Source organism: Prionailurus viverrinus, chromosome B4 (assembly GCF_022837055.1).
Source record: "Prionailurus viverrinus isolate Anna chromosome B4, UM_Priviv_1.0, whole genome shotgun sequence".
In the NCBI taxonomy this organism is placed as follows: Eukaryota; Metazoa; Chordata; class Mammalia; order Carnivora; family Felidae; genus Prionailurus; species Prionailurus viverrinus.
This window is the reverse complement of record NC_062567.1, coordinates 57785999-57802035: the sequence shown is the minus strand read 5'-3', so window position 1 is coordinate 57802035 and position 16037 is coordinate 57785999. Positions and strand designations below refer to the sequence as shown.

General features: G+C 43.7%; 1 protein-coding gene across 3 annotated transcripts in view; it reads right to left on the bottom strand.

Annotated features, from left to right (window-relative positions):
• PPFIBP1 (PPFIA binding protein 1) overlaps positions 1–16037 on the bottom strand; it is a 175851-nt gene that overhangs the window by 151198 nt on the left and 8616 nt on the right. The window contains exon 2 of one of the 3 annotated variants that reach the window (XM_047864974.1): positions 10499–10578. The exons of the other annotated variants lie outside the window; for them this stretch is intronic. The gene's annotated coding sequence lies outside the window, so the exon portion shown is untranslated. The remainder of the gene's footprint in view (positions 1–10498; positions 10579–16037) is intronic. 3 annotated transcript variants of the gene reach the window in all.

Sequence of the window (16037 nt, the reverse complement as noted above, 5' to 3'; positions counted from 1 at the left end):
AGCAAGTTCTTGTGTGTGATGGGACAAAAACAACAACAACAACAACATAAGCTTTGAAATTAGGCAAGAATGAGCATCTAGGTTCTTCTATTTACTTCATTACTTAAAAACATTTTTTCACATTCCAACACTGCTGCAATTGGAATGGGTCTTACATTCAGTGAAATTGGGGATTATCTCCGATATTGAGCAAGTTATTTCATCTCTGTGAAACTGGTAATATCACCTTCCTCTCTCAGTGTTGTAGGAAGGCACGATAACATCATGCAAACCCCAAACACACAGCAGGCAGCCCTGGTATACCGCTTCTGGGTCCACCGTCTTGTACACAAAAGATGCTTAGGAGGTGAATAAATATTTACATGTATTTAACTGAGCACCCATCATCCATGGAGATTTAAAAATAGTGCCCAGACCCATTCCAAGTCAATGTGTGTGGATGTCCCTGCTGAAGCAGTCTCTAGAAAACATCAAGGGGTTTAAATACAGGAACTTTCCAGAGGGTCAGTGTATGGATGTCCAGAGCCCTTGGCAAGGACCTGCAGCTCTTTTTAATAACCCACCAGAGCCCTGGTAGTGTCTAATTCTCCACAGAGACCAAGCTCAGGTTCAAAGTGTGACAGTGGGCCAGCGAGTGTCAGCATTTTACAAATCCCGTAACAACTCCTGGCACGTAACAACAGTTTTAAGCTCTTACTTCATTGTGCTCTGCTAAACCCTTCACGATAATCCCATGAAATACAACCAATTTCATCCACATTCCTGTTTTCTGAGGCCCCGAGTTCAAGTCACACCTTAGTAAGTAGCAGATATCTGTGTGGTTCCAAGGCCTGTGTCCTTAACAACTATGTTCTCTCTCTCAGAGAGGTTATGCAACATCAGCTGGAGAAGGAAGCAAGATGCCCCACACTTTGAGGTCTTGCCTTCAAAACAGCCAAATAGCACCCTCCCCAGACTGGTGTCAGACCTTCCTGCTCCAGGTGAATGGAGGCAGAAGCAGGTGGATGGGTGGGGCAGTTCCCTGTAGAGTGGGTTTCCAAGCCCCTTGGTGCTGCCTCGGTCCTCAGACTCCAGTCAGCCCTAACAGGCAATGTTTTCTGTTTGACCTGTCTCCATTTCTCTTCTTCCTGACATTTCCCAAAGCTCCAGGCAACACCCTCCAGATCACCTCTGGTTTTCCATTTTCTTGATAGAGGCTTCCTCCATCTTGTTCTTTGTTTAAATTCTGGTTCTTCAAAGTTTCTCTTCCAACATCAGTTATTTCTCCCTACACAGTACCACACTACTTGGCAAAGAAACTCTTCTTGATTCATCCTTTGCAGAAGTGAGTCATAACAAAAAGTCGTAGTTGGGAGATTCCCCGTCTGAACTTTCCAGAATGCCAGTGCACATGTGTAGGCATGTCACAAAGACAGAAAAGCCAGAGGAAGACACAGACTACATTATAACTTGCCTTGCCTGCTCCTTGCACTGTGAGATCACCATAGGCTCTAGGGACCACACTGAGAAAGACCATCCAAGTGGAGAGTTCAAGACGACACAGTGCACGTGTTCGACAGACTCACCTCAGCCCTTCCGGTGCGGCAGAGTCACTATGCTACATTAATTTCCTTCTCATCTGAGGAAACCTTGCAAGTCTGTTTTATGCCATCTCCCATTTCCAGACAATACGATAAACTGGCTGGCAGCTCATCGACTTGACATGCAATCACCAAATCACCACATCCCTCCAAGAGGTGAGATGTGTGTCTAACAGAACCTATCACCATGGCAGCTGCAGTTGTTCAGTTTCTGAATAAGGAACAGTGACCTATTTCTCTCTCCACTACACCTGTAACAGAAACAAACAGGTTAGTAACATCTCGTGTGACTCCCATTACGGAGCTCCCGAGCAAAAAGACAAAGGATACAAGGGATACATAGGAGCTGACAGGGACTCACTGGGAAGTGAAACCCAGTGGTCAGAACACACACCTTGGCTCTGTGCCAGCCCTAAATCATCAGCCTTCCCTACCTCCGGGCCCCACGGCACACTCAAACTACAGAGATGATGGGCCAGCAGAACCCACCGCCTCCTTCACTCACTAGAAGATAGAAATGATGAAGAACCATGTTCACTTTTGCAGATATGACTTAATCTGAGGTTGGAAAAGATGCAGGACTTTTTACCCTCGCTTACCCATCCCACTTACACCATGCCAGACAGTTTCAGATATTTGCGGAGTACAACTGGCTCTTGGAAATGCCAGAAAACTCACTCATTTTTTTCAAAGCCCATTAACTTATCCTTTGGCAACAGAACTCCTAAATTATCATCCTCAACCACACTAAAATGCCCTGTCAGGTGACCGGAACTTCGACAGAAGCTATACTCTCCCATTATTTCCCCTCCATCCATAGGGTCCCCTAGAAAGTTCCAGGTTTGATGGTTTGTGTGCCTTAACCTGCTTGCCTGACATTTATGGTGATGAACCACCAATTCTATAAAATCAACTTGAGTTAGATATCCCAGAGACAAATTCATTTATGCATACATACGATTACTACGATTACTACTGTTGATTTATCATTAACCTCTTCCTTCAGTTTTGCTATGGGATCCAAGTTTCTAGCTTTGCAGATAAAGAGACTTACCATATATGCTGAGTTTTTGGTGTTCTCTATTACTGTTTATTTTTTTAAGGGGTTAGATTCTTTGGGACAGGGGAGTGGACACTGGTGTGCTCCACTCAAATCCCAGTTTTAAAACTTTTGTTTATTTATTTTGAGAGAGGCAGAGACAGAGCAAGTAGGGGAGAAGGCATAGAGAAAGGAAGAGAGAATCCCAAGCAGGCTCCGTGCTGCCAGCATAGAACCCAACACGAAGCTCGAACTCACGAAACTGTGAGACCATGACCTGAGCCAAAACCAAGAGTCAGACGCTTAACCGACTGAGCCACCGAGGCACCCCCGAACCCCATTTTTAGATCCAGTTGCACTCCTCCCCAGCTGCTGACAGCTCATAGGGAAAGCCCCCAGCCAGCCACAGGACACTGCTTCACTCAGGGTTAAGCCACCAGAAGGGGTGCCCAGTTGCCAGCAATGGGCTGATTCAGGGATACACACGTCCAGCTCCTTGCCTCCACAGGGCCATCCCAACTCGAGAGTTCCCCTTAAGCGCAGCTGGGGCCTCCATTACTGCTGATCAGCTGTATTGCTGCATTGCTGATCAGCTTCTCCTCCACCAAATCCCACTGCCTTTTCCTCCCCCCTAAAATCCCTCAGCACCCAACTCCTGGGCTGAGCATGCTTCCAGTGTACCTCAAAGACAGGCTGTTTTCTAAGCTCAGCAAGTTATTTTTAAAATTGTACTGAGGGAGTTACAGGTCCTAGACATGTTCCATCAAGACATGCTATCAGAGGTCCAATGAAGGCCGAAAACAATCTTTGAAAAATATGTGACTTGGTTTAATAATTACAGACATTCTGATCATCAATCCCAATCACTTTCTGAACACCAAGCCGATACAGTCAACAGGGACAGGAGTTAAATAATGCCCAGGAGTATCACAGGTTCACAAGTAAAGAAGGTGAGACACTGCCAGGCTAGTGACTTGCACGTCACAGCATCATGTGGCACTGAAAACTGACACGAGAGCACGGATGCCAGGTCTGATGTTTGCAACCTTAGCCAATGGAGTACGCCCCTCCCCACATAAGGCACACTTGCTTCATAACCTCAAATCCTAGGAAATCATTCTAAAGCTACTTAAAAAGAACAGTTCTACATGTAAGTATGACATTAAGTCCTAAACACCTTATCCCCAGTATTTCAAACTTTTAATAACAGAGAACTCTTAGAGCTGACAGATTATTGATGACTTTGTAGTATTTGCTGCATCCCCAAGAAAGCAGACGGCAGACAGGCCTGAGCAAGAATCAAGAGCTACTGCTACAGCGTCGAACAGGAGACAGGACCACTTCCCAGAAAACCCTGAGGAACCATCTACCAGTCACTCAGGCCCCCTAGCCCAGTATAGGGCCCGGGATGGCATTAGGGATGTCACAAAAGTAGAAGTCAGAGCAAAAGCAGATACGTGCACAGTGTCTGTTATCTTATCACCAAAGGTTTGGGTTCAGAAGGTTAAAAATGAAGATAATGTTCTCCATGTGAAAATCTCAACTTAAAATCACACTCCTGCTTAATGTTTTATAGCTTTTTACACATTGTCTCCTTTGACCCTCACAGCTCTCCGTGTAAGGGCAGGGCTGGTATGATTATTGCCTCACTTTTATGACTTACCCAGGATCACACACCTGATCAATGTTGGGATTAGATTGCCAGATTCTTGGTTCAAGATCCTTTCCCATAAAATCTACCCATTTGCAATTTTTCTATGTATTTCTCCAGGATTGTGTGCAAAGCCCCCAAGACTCTGTCTCCCTCCTCCATCGGCCTTTCTGGCTTCCACCTTCATAACTACAGATTTGTTTCATAGAAACATGGATTACCAACAGCAGGTGGTCCTGAACAGGGCCACAAACCACCCTCCAAGGTCTCTCTTTCTCAAGGACTTGAAACAACGCAGATACTCTGTTGGTACACAACTTCTAAAGTCTAGCTGACAAGAGGCTAAGGAGATCAAGTTATATGACCACAAGGGTTCAGTATCTCTGACTAACCTGGTTCCTATCAGTCGAATACACAAGAGGGCAATGGGGGGAGGAGAGCGAAGAAAAGGCTTTATATTAAAAGGCTCACCACTTTCTTAGACACAGTCATTGTTCTTAGGAAAGCCTTCCACCCTGGTCAGCAGGCTTTGCTACCGTCATTTGAGACACTTGGTGGGTTTTATTCTTGCCAACTTGGCATTCTGTTTCTGCAACGCAAAAATGCTTGTACTGAAGAGATCAGATGGGGGTTTTCAACGTTTTCAGGAACATCAGGAACAGAAGCAAGCGTCTCTCTGCCTCAGGTGGATGCATTACAGCTTGTGGGAGTGCTAATGAGAGCTAATTACTCTATTTACTCCATAAGCCAGCCAGCCAGCCAGCCAGCCAGCCAGCCAGCCAGCCAGCCAGCAACAAGAAATGCCTGGTAAAACTCGCTGGGTTCTCAGGCTTTGTTTCAAAGGGCTAGTGCCAAAACGATCTGGCTGATCCGCAGTGGGCTCAGGGCTGCCCAACTGGATTGTTATCTTGTGATCACAAAGCACAATCTTTAGTCCTTTGTATCCTGTTAATTAATACTCACATCAGCACCAATTTTATTCTTCCAGATTTAATCTACTCTCTCCACCATTATCAACACTCCCACCTCTGCCCCCAAATGTCCACTCTGGCTACAAATTAAGAAATCAAACATTAGGCCCAGAATTTTAGGAAAACAACTGCCTACTGACCATTAAAATGGAGCATAGCATTTTACAATGTCCTACACTCACTTTGCAATAGTCATGAGATTTGGCCAACAGTGCACTCACTTTGATCCTTGAACTCTAGATATAAGAGGGAACTCAGAAATCACGTAAATTTCACTTAATCATTGATACTTAACTGTATCCATGTGTTATGTAAAGCATATACATATGGCATGAATTATATAAAAATGCAACTAATTTATGACTCTAATTTATGTAACTTATATAAATTACATTAAAAAGAAGCTTTCCCATCCTTGTCTCTCCATTCCTACCATGGGGGGGGGGGCGGTGGCGGGAATGGAAAAAACATAGGACAACAGATTTAAATTTCCCAGAATAACAACAAGAAGGTTAGTTATTAACCCACTAAGGCCCCATCCACATTAACCTTTCCCCTTTCCAATACTAAGAGGGTGTATTGTTGAAAATGCAACTGTGGCTTCAGGAACAAAAAATAAATAAGATCCAAGAAACACTTTAAAGAAGATTGCCGAAAGGCATTATCTTTAACTCCATAGAAACAAGGCTGCATTGGATTATAATACAACTCTAAGCTAACATATATAATTACTTGGCTCAATTTATTAAAATGAAAAAGTCTGAATAAACATACAATAGAAGTTAACTGGCAAGACAATCCTCATGTTGAAACTCTTTAGGCAGAAAGAGGCTTTCTGCCTCTTTAGTGGAGGCTTTTTAGGTGGATGACCAAATCTAGCATAAGGACCAATCAAATCCAACTCACTTTGTACATGGTCTGAAAAATGAGATTTAATTAACAACTGGTCTCCAGAGTTATTTAGCAACTTTCTCTTTTCTCGTGATTTTCTATGACTTTCTTTTTAAGACTACTTTGTTACCTAAATGTTTATAATAACAGGGGACAAATAACAACTCCATGAAAGATGCCAAAAATCTCAACTATGTGTAAAGGAATGACTGGGTTATGGCTCTTCCAAAAAACGGTCCGTGCTTTTACATAAACATGTAGACAAAACATGTTTTGTTTTGGCTGTGAGTACAGGACTAAGCTGGAGATTCATCACAAAGTTCTCCAAGCAGGATTTCAGAGAAGCAGGTGATATCCACAACAGGGAAGAACATCTACTCAATAGGAAAATAAGCAGGCCAGATAAACAAATGTTTCTTGCACTGAAATATAAATAATATTTACTAAAATTTCACAAGTCTGAGAAGGTTTGCCAGTTATTCTGAAATGCTGGTAACAAAAAAGAACAGTAGCATTTTGAGCCTTGAGACTAGGAAGCAATCATTACCGAGCACCCACAATTAGTGAGCCAGGTACTGTTCTAGGAGTCTTGTATAGATTATCTCAACTTAAACTTTCCAACATCCCTGCAAGGTAGACATTGTTGTTTCCATTTACAGACAAGGAAACCAAGGCTCAGGCTGGTCAAGTAGCAAAGTCACAATATTAAGACATGACTCTCCTGGAATCCCATCCAAGCTATGCCTGATTCCAAAACCTAAAGTTGCTGCTACCTTCTGCCCAATAGCACCACCGAGAAATCACAACCAGAAATCATAATGACAGAACTGTTTCAGAAGCACAGAGGATCAGCTCTGGAGTCAGAAGCTCCAGATTTTAATTATGCTTCTATTGAGTGGTGGTTTCCTCCAAATTAATGGAGATGAAAATAGTACTTAACCTCATAAGGTTGAGGTGAGAAGCATATAAAAAAGCCATAGTGAAAGCGTTTTGCAAAAGAAGTAAGCACTATTTGTTATGATTACCTTCCTCTTCAAGCTTCAGCTGGTGAACTGCACCTAGGGAGCCCCTCACAGGCCAGGGAGTGACCTTGATGAGGCTGAGCAACACAGAGCCTGGAGCCAAAGAGAATAAAACTTCAGGGGTAAGGAGTGGGGGGGGGGGGGGGGGGGGAGGGGGGGGGGGGGACTTTGGCCAGCCTCTGCTCAGTATACCTTCTCAGGCACTAGACAAAATAATTGTTGTGGGCCAACTCTGTGCCAGGCACAGCCACCGTTTGCTCAGCAAGCTGCTGGCCCCGGTGACTCAGCCAGGTGAGAACTGTGGAAACCCCTGCCTTCAGGAAAGCTCGCTTCCACCCTGTGGGAAAGGAAATTAAAACAAAACCAAACAAGCCACGGCCCAACATGAGCCTCAACCTTTTTCATCAACTTTCCCTACTCACACATACCCAACCCACTCAAACAGAGACGTGGAGTGTTTTCCATGGTACACAATGGGTGCCCATATAAGACCAAGTTCTTGAAGCCCATTTATCCTCATTAAGAAACTCTATAGCGGTCTACAGTGGGGAGAGAATTTTAAAACACTGACAAGTCAGTATAATCACGTCCAAAATACAAAGGGTTCATTTCAATATAGACAAAAGAAGGTGAAAGACGGTGGAAAAGAAAATCAAGATTTGACTACATAAAAATTTCCTATTTCTATATGACTAAAAACAAAATTGAAAGACAAACCAAATAGAAAATTGAAGGGGAAAAAAACAAAGTCAAAATATTTATAATAACAATGAGAAAAGGTAAATAAGGGTTAAGTGAAACACATAGTTTATGGCAAACAAGAAAGATACTAATTCCCAATAATAAATAATAAGCAGGCAAAGTTCATGAAGTTTTAACAGGAAATACAGTCAACAGTCGTATAAACATGTTTGATCTCATTAATATCAAATAAAAAAGAAAAACAAAAGTCTTTTCTCCTAGAAAATTGCCAAATATTATTAAAATGAGAAATCATTCTGCTAATGGCAGCAAAACTTAGCACAAACTTTATTGGCAACCAATAGCAATATCAACCAAGATACTCATATGCATGCACATCCTTTGGTTCTACTTCTGGTCATCTATGACAAAGATAAAAAGGATCTGGGGGCACTAGGGTGGCTCAAACATCCGACTTCGGCTCAGGTCTTAATCTCACAGTTCATGAGTTCCAGCCCCTCATCAGGCTCGGCACTGAGCGCTTGCTTTGGATCCTCTGTCCCCCTCCCTTCCTATCTCTCTCTTGCACTCTCGCTGCTCTCTCAAAAATAAACATTAAAAAAAGATAAAAATGATCTATACAGAAAATGCTGACTGCATAAAGACGCTCATCAAATACTGAAAACAGCCTCCTCAATGGGATTAAATAAATCAAGAAACATCCCTACATAGGATACTTTACAGTCTTTAGAGATAGTATTTACAGGGGTGCCTGGGTGGCTCAGTTGGTTAAGCGTCCGACTTCGGCTCAGGTCATGATCTCATGGTTCGTGAATTCAAACCCTGCATCGGGCTCTGTGCTGACAGCTCAGAGCCTGGAACCTGCTTCAGATTCTGTGTCTCCCTCTCTCTCTCTGCCCCTCCACTGCTCCCACTCTGTCTCTCTCTCAAAAATAAACAAACATAAAAAAATGTTTTAAAAAAAGAAATAATATTTACAGTTATTTTTGTAGGGTGGGGAAGGGCAAATAAAACAATGTTAAATAAAATAAAGGGGGGACACAAATCACATACTATTTCAAATACGGGGAAAAGTACAAATAAAAAAATGTAAAGAAACACAGCAACTATAGTTGTACCTTTGTGTGGTAGGATTACTGAAGACTTTTTTTTTTTAACTGTGTCTTTATGGTTGTTCTATGCTACTAAAATCGTCCATAAGGTGCATTATTACTTTTGAAGTTACAAAAGATTTAAATAACCATCTCCCCTGCAAATCCACAACAAACAATTGATGGAAATCCAACAACCTTCCAAACCACTCCCACCAATACCCAAACACTGTGCAGTGGGCAGGTAAGACAGTAAACAGGGGGAAGGGTGGCCTTGTTTTAAATCTAGGACTAGAAAAACACGAGGCTTGTTGATGTGAAAACAAGAACTTTTCACATCCCACTTGCCAAAACATATTTTGGAAATTCATTAACCAGAATATTTTCCATCAGAGAGAGGACTTAAACCCACACACCAAAATTATCATAGAACAAACTAGTTAAGCAAGCAGGAAGTTTACCAGGAACACCCTAAAAATTAACAATTGTTTTCACAGCTCCGATACATGCAGCCAGCTCATGTTAGCACACAGCGTAACACAAACATTCTCCAGTTGAGTCTTCTAAACAGGAGAGCATGAAATCCTTAGAACAAGGGTTTTCCTTGGCAAGGATCACAGATGCCGCTGACACGGAGCCTTTTGGGATTCACCCTCCTCAAGGCTTGATTTTACAATCTTTGAGATGGCATGCATGGTCTGGCTTCAGCCTCACAAACCCACAAGGCAGGGTTTCTCACCTTCAGCACCAGCTGTCAGTTTGAGCCGGTAATTTCTGGTTACGTCCCTTGCATTGAAGGGTGTTCAGTGGCATCCCTGGACACTAGTCACTGGACATCAGTCCTCCCTCCATCCCCAGCTGTAACATGAGAAATGTTTCCTGACTCCTACGGGGTGAAATCACCCCAGCTGAAAACCAGCGGTACAAATGATAAGCTATTATTGCCCCCCTTTTACAAATGAGGAAATAGACACAGCTAGGCCCATCTAACTTCAAAGCCCAAGATCCAAAACTCTACACTTGTATTTGTGCACAGGTCGGAGGCACACCTTCTAGTATAACTGCTGCCCACCCATCTCTCCTACTTGATATCCTTTGCATCACCCCCATGGAGCCTTGTCTGCGCCTTGGTGCATACTGGCTGAGTAAACCATTTCTCTTGTCACGGAAACATGTATTGACAGTAACAGATACAGCCTGGCAACAAAGGCCCAGTCACAGCCTTCGACAGGTATACAACCTATCTGAAGAAATAAGACATAAGGCAAGGATAAGCTCTTTAGAGCGTCGGTTTTGGAGAAAACCGTTTCCTCATCTGTCAAAGGGAGACCATACTAGTGCTGCCCTACTAATTCGCTGAGACAGTGCGAATAAAGCTCCTTCCCCAAAGCACAATTTCAAAAACCAACTAGATACTGGCAATAAATAGGCACAGGCACTGGACGAATTAGAGCGTTTCAAAATCATCGGGTCGGAACCGACCCTCAAAAACAATCTGAATGTACTACCCACGTGGTGCTCGAGCATTTAAAAATCCAAAATTTTAATTACCTGCTTCCAGCAGAGTTTGAGGGCTGAGTTTTCATGCAGGCTCTCGGCAACAAGAGCTTCCTGAACTGCCTCAGTTGGGCCTAGAGGAAAGACAAGGAAAGGTTCAAGCAAAGAGCAGAGCAACAAGCGAAGCTGAAAAGGTGGGGCTGGGCTTAAAGCTCTCCAGAGGGGCAGGCCGGGTCTCAGCACAGCAGGACAGGGGAAGACAAGCTTGGAGAAAGAGGTCAAGACCAGACGAGGTCACAGGTGACCAGTGGGGACGCTGACCAGGTGACACCTAAGAAACATTTCTCCTAAAAAAGTAACCAAGGGCTGCTACAAAGCATACATTCAACTTCTATTATGCAGGTGGAGAACTTAATTTCTCACACTAAAAGATCAGCTTTCCCTGAGAACAACAGACAGATGCTTGTTTTAAATCTGCATTGAGGGAAAGTGATGATTTTGCCAGAATAATGAGTCAATTTGCCCTAAAAGTAAATCCAAACGTCTTCCTTCCCAAATCCACAGGTCCTCCTGTTCTCTAAGGGCATCAGCCCAACATAAGGAAACAAGAGCCCAGAGCAGCCAGATTGCCTGCTTTTAAAATCTGCATTTCAATTAGGTGAAATCTCCCAAACTTGAAGTACTGGCTTCAATTTCTTCAAATACTGTGTAGGTCAAACGAAACCTGTCTCCGTTCAGTCTCAACTGAAGGACCACCAGTCTTGCCATTAAAAACTCTTGCCAAGCCCACGGGAGGTCAAGTAAAGCTTTGGGGCTGGCAGGGTGGCCTCAAACCAAAGGTTTATTTTGAAGATCTGTCTGGCAAGGAGATGTACAATACAGGGTTTTGTTGTACATCTACAAACGAGCTGCAGGGTTTGTAGAGGCCACTTTTAGGCAAACAGGCTTGAGCAATGGAATGTAGGAAGGGCCCCCAGCGACCACCTGGATGAATACAGACAGGCCCATCAGACAAGCTGCTTTTGTTCTGCCTCAGGTGAATTCTTTCACTGCCCACACCACCAGCTTCCACACAATCCTTCATCCAACAGGGAGAGATATCCCATTTAGACACCCAGGGTCTACTTCAGAGCTGACAGGGATATAAACCAAGGCAATGGCAGAAGCAATGGAGAGTGATTCAAAAATGTATGAAAGGCAAAAATACCAGTGATGATGGCAAGGCGAGGGTCCCTAGGATACCAGACACAAACCTGACCCATTGCAACTTTGATAATGAAGGTGAGTGAATCTTTAAGACCAGAGGCATACAGGCTTAAGAGTGTGCTCTTTGACTTCTGAGAACAGAGCCGTCTTCATGAACTTGTGACCTGTGTAGTTACACAGGACCCTATGCTCAGAAAGGGTCCACACTTGGTTTAATGCTCTGCTGTCGTCATCTTGAGATTCTTTTTTTTTTTTTTTTACCACTTATTCATTTTTGAGAGATGGAGAGAGACCAAGTGCAAGTGGGAGTGGGGCAGAGAAAGAGGGAGACACAGAATCTGAAGCAGGCTCCAGGCTCTGAGCTGTCAGCACAGAGCCCAATGTAGGGCTCAAACTCACCAACTATGAGATCATGAGCCGAGCCAGTCAGAAGCTTAACTGTCTAAGCCACCAGGCGCCCGCTGAGATTCTTAGTTTAACTCTGAACTTGTGTTTTATAAGGGAGGTCTGAAGGGGCAATGTGTGAGCAGAGGAGATCCCATGTAATATGTGTGGCTGCCATTTTTACACCGTGTTTGCAATACCTCAAGAGCACAGAATTTCTGTAGATTCATGATGCATGGGATATTAGCAAGACTAGGTCAAGGTAGCTGTGTTACCAATGTAACCAAATGAGCAGGCAGGTGAATGCTGACAGCTCCCAGAAGCTGTGCTTTCCATTCAAAGAAACCACAACTTGCTCGGCACACAGAAACAAAGCAATGTCTTTCTAAGAAATACAAACAACCAAAGAATCCTATCATATCCTCTTACTCTTATTACTTCCCACTAGTAGCCAACCATGTACACCGAAAATAATAGCACAGAAGGAAAAGGAGAGATAGGGCAACCCATGGTTCTCCTTCCTTTCAGTCCTTCCTTCAAGCCAGCCCCTTCCTTCTGTAAGACAAAGCCTGATAGAATGCATGTATCAAGCAGTGAAATAAAAAAGTAGTCAGATAAGGGGCGCCTGGGTTAAGCATCCACCTCTTGGTTTCCTCTCAGGTCATGATCACATAGTTTATTAGATAGAGATCCAGTTCAAGCCTCACGGCCGGCTCTGTGCTGAGAGCACAGAGGTTGTTTGCGATTCTCTCTCTCTCAAAATAAATAAATAAACTTAAAAGAAAAAAAGCAGCAGTGAGTTAGTTTTGAACAGTGTTTCCAGGGGCACCTGGGTGGCTCAGTCGGTTGGGCGACCGACTTCGGCTCAGGTCACGATCTCGTGGTCCGTGAGTCGAGCCCCGCGTTGGGCTCTGGGCTGACAGCTCAGAGCCTGGAGCCTGTTTTGGATTCTGTGTCTCCCTCTCTCTGACCCTCCCCCGTTCATGCTCTGTCTCTCTCTGTCCCAAAAAATAAATAAACGTTAAAAAAAAAAATGAAAAAAAAAAATGAACAGTGTTTCCACGTTCTGGTAAGAACAATACACATATGCATGTACAAATTACAAAATATGAAGTGTGTGATTTCAGTAATTCTGCAGTGTCAAATGCTCTTAAATTCTTTTTGTTAATGTTTATTTGTTTCTGAGAGACAGACAGACAAAGCACAAGCAGGGGAGGGGCAGAGATAGAGACACAGAATTCAAAGCAGACTCCAGACTCTGAGCCCAACGCAGGGCTCCAACTCACAAGCCATGAAATCTGAGCCAAAGTCAGATGCTTAACGAACTGAGCTACCCAGGCGCCCTTCAAATACTCTTATATTTACACTTAACGCTGGCTGCACCGTATAAGAAATAAAAATCATGCTAATAATTTAAATTTTTAATTTTCCTTCACTTAGAATGCTATTAAATAGCAAGCACGAGAACAAGTCACGAAAGTATAGAAGAAACGGAAAAGCTTTTCATGTTAGTACCTTTAACATGGATTTTTTCCCCCTGCTTTTTTTTTTTTAATTTTTTTTTAATTTTTTTTTTCAACGTTTATTTATTTTTGGGACAGAGAGAGACAGAGCATGAACGGGGGAGGGGCAGAGAGAGAGGGAGACACAGAATCGGAAACAGGCTCCAGGCTCTGAGCCATCAGCCCAGAGCCCGACGCGGGGCTCGAACTCACGGACCGTGAGATCGTGACCTGGCTGAAGTCGGACGCTTAACCGACTGCGCCACCCAGGCGCCCCTCCCCCTGCTTTTTGAACAAGGGGCCACACATTTTCATTTTACACAGGGCTCCAAAAATTATGTGGCCAGCCCCACTGAGAACCATTGAACTCAGGAACACCATACCTATCTAAAACGCTACACACACCTGGGTAAGTTCCTCCTGATATCCTTCAATTTTAGTATAGGTGCTGCCGAAGTGAGCACTCCTGATATCCTTCAGAGCAAACCCAGAAATATCCAAGGCTGGACTGATGGGCGTGCTCCATTAGTTCCAAGCTCCTAATTACTGAATCCCTTTAGTCCTTTCCCCCCACCCCCTCAGGTCATTACGACAACAAATCTCCTGAGATACTACAACTCAGCATTGTTTCCGACTAAAGATCACTCTAAAATCCATCCGTTAAACCAAAGACTACAGAAGACCGTAACCACGAGCAGCATCCAACGCAGACACCTTCTACAGGGTATTTTGCCATGCTTTGGCGGGTCAGTTTTGACCAAACTCAGGCTGTTTCTCACCACTCGGAGCACTTGGGTTTCCCCAGGGAAGTGGTTCTGTGAACGATGAAGTCTGGTGGTCTAAAAATTCCTCCTTCAAATACAGTCAAGTTTTCCTTTGTCTCATTTCATTCTCCTCTTCTTTTTGTAGCCACCACTTTCCACTTCAATAAATTACTTTCCTGCCTGGAGACACATCCCGACAAATGTGTCAGCTTGTATTGTTTAGATGAGAGACTTCGGTCATTCTTTCAAATTTTTCCTCTGCACCAATAATCCCACAAGAGCCAGCCTCTCAGGAGCCTAAGTCGCCTGTCTATGAATTTCCTTTCACTGATTCCTATTACACTGAAAAAATGCAGACTGCCTGCGGTGAACTTACTCAACTCTTATCGCTTCCAATCACATTTTTTTCTGTTTCCCCCATCCTTTCTTCCATCCTATCTGAAGAAAGTTCTTATGGAGTTCAAGGCTAACCAGGCATTTGCCCCCCTGATTTTTAATCCATCTGTGGCCCCCTCCCCTAGACTTTGTACTCATCCGCCCCCCTTGCTTTTGCTGCTTTCACACTACCCCCTGTACCTGTGCCTGCCTCAAACCAAGCTGTCGCAGCATGCTTCTCCTTGTCCAATTCCTTGAAAGGCTGGGCTAATGGGCCACCTGCAGCTCATCTCCTCCCTTGTAATAGCCAGGTTTTTGCACTCTGGATTCTGGGCTACTCTCTACTGGGCTAATGAAAATATAGTAAAACCTTGGTTCACAGCCTAAATCGTTCTGGAAACATGCTTGTAATCCAAAGCAGTAGTATATAAGAGTGAATTTCAAGAACCATTGGCTCAGCTGTGATCATGTGACACCTGGCATCACATATGACTCATATGGCAAGACACTGCTCGCTTACCAAATTAACATGTATTAGAGGTGTGCCTGGGTGGCCCAGTCGGTTGAGCATCTGACTTCGCTTCAGGTCATGGTCTCACAGTTCATGAGTTCGAGCCCCATATCGGGCTCTGTGCTGACAGCTCAGATCCTGGAGCCTGCTTCAGATTCTGTGTCTCCCTCTCTCTCTGCCCCTCCCCTGCTTGTGCTCGGTCTCTCTCTCTCTCAAAAATAAGTAAACGTTAAAAAAATGTAAAAACAAATTATTAGAAATGTTTGCTCATCTTGCAGAACACTTGCAGAACAAGTTACCCGCAATCTAAGGTTTTACTGTACACTCTCCAACTTCACAAATGACCTGGTAGCTGGACCAGTGGCAGTTGACCCGTCCTTGTAATGGGTCTGTTGTGCCAGATGGCAAGGACAGTCCCCCTGTGTAGGGTGTGCTTCTTCCCTTTGCTGTCACCATCTTCCCCTTCTCTGGTGGTTCGTGCTCTACCTCCTTTAATAAATTTTCTTTAGCCTCATCATGCCTCAATGCCAAGAGTTCCTTGACGGTTTGTACTTTGCTTCTCTTTTTATTCTGCATCTTCTTTAAAATAGGTGAAGGGGGTAGGGGATAAGAGGTACAAACTTCCAGTTACAAAATAAATAAGTCACAGAGATTAGAAGTGTAGCAGAGGGAATATGGTCAATAACGTTGCAATAACACTGTATGGTGACAGGTGGTACCTACATCTAGTGTGGTGAGAGCACTGCAGAATGTACAGAATTGTCGAATCATTATGTCATGCACCTGAAAATGATAGAACGCTGTATGTCATCTTTCATTAAAAAATTTAAATAAAAAATAAAATTGGGAAC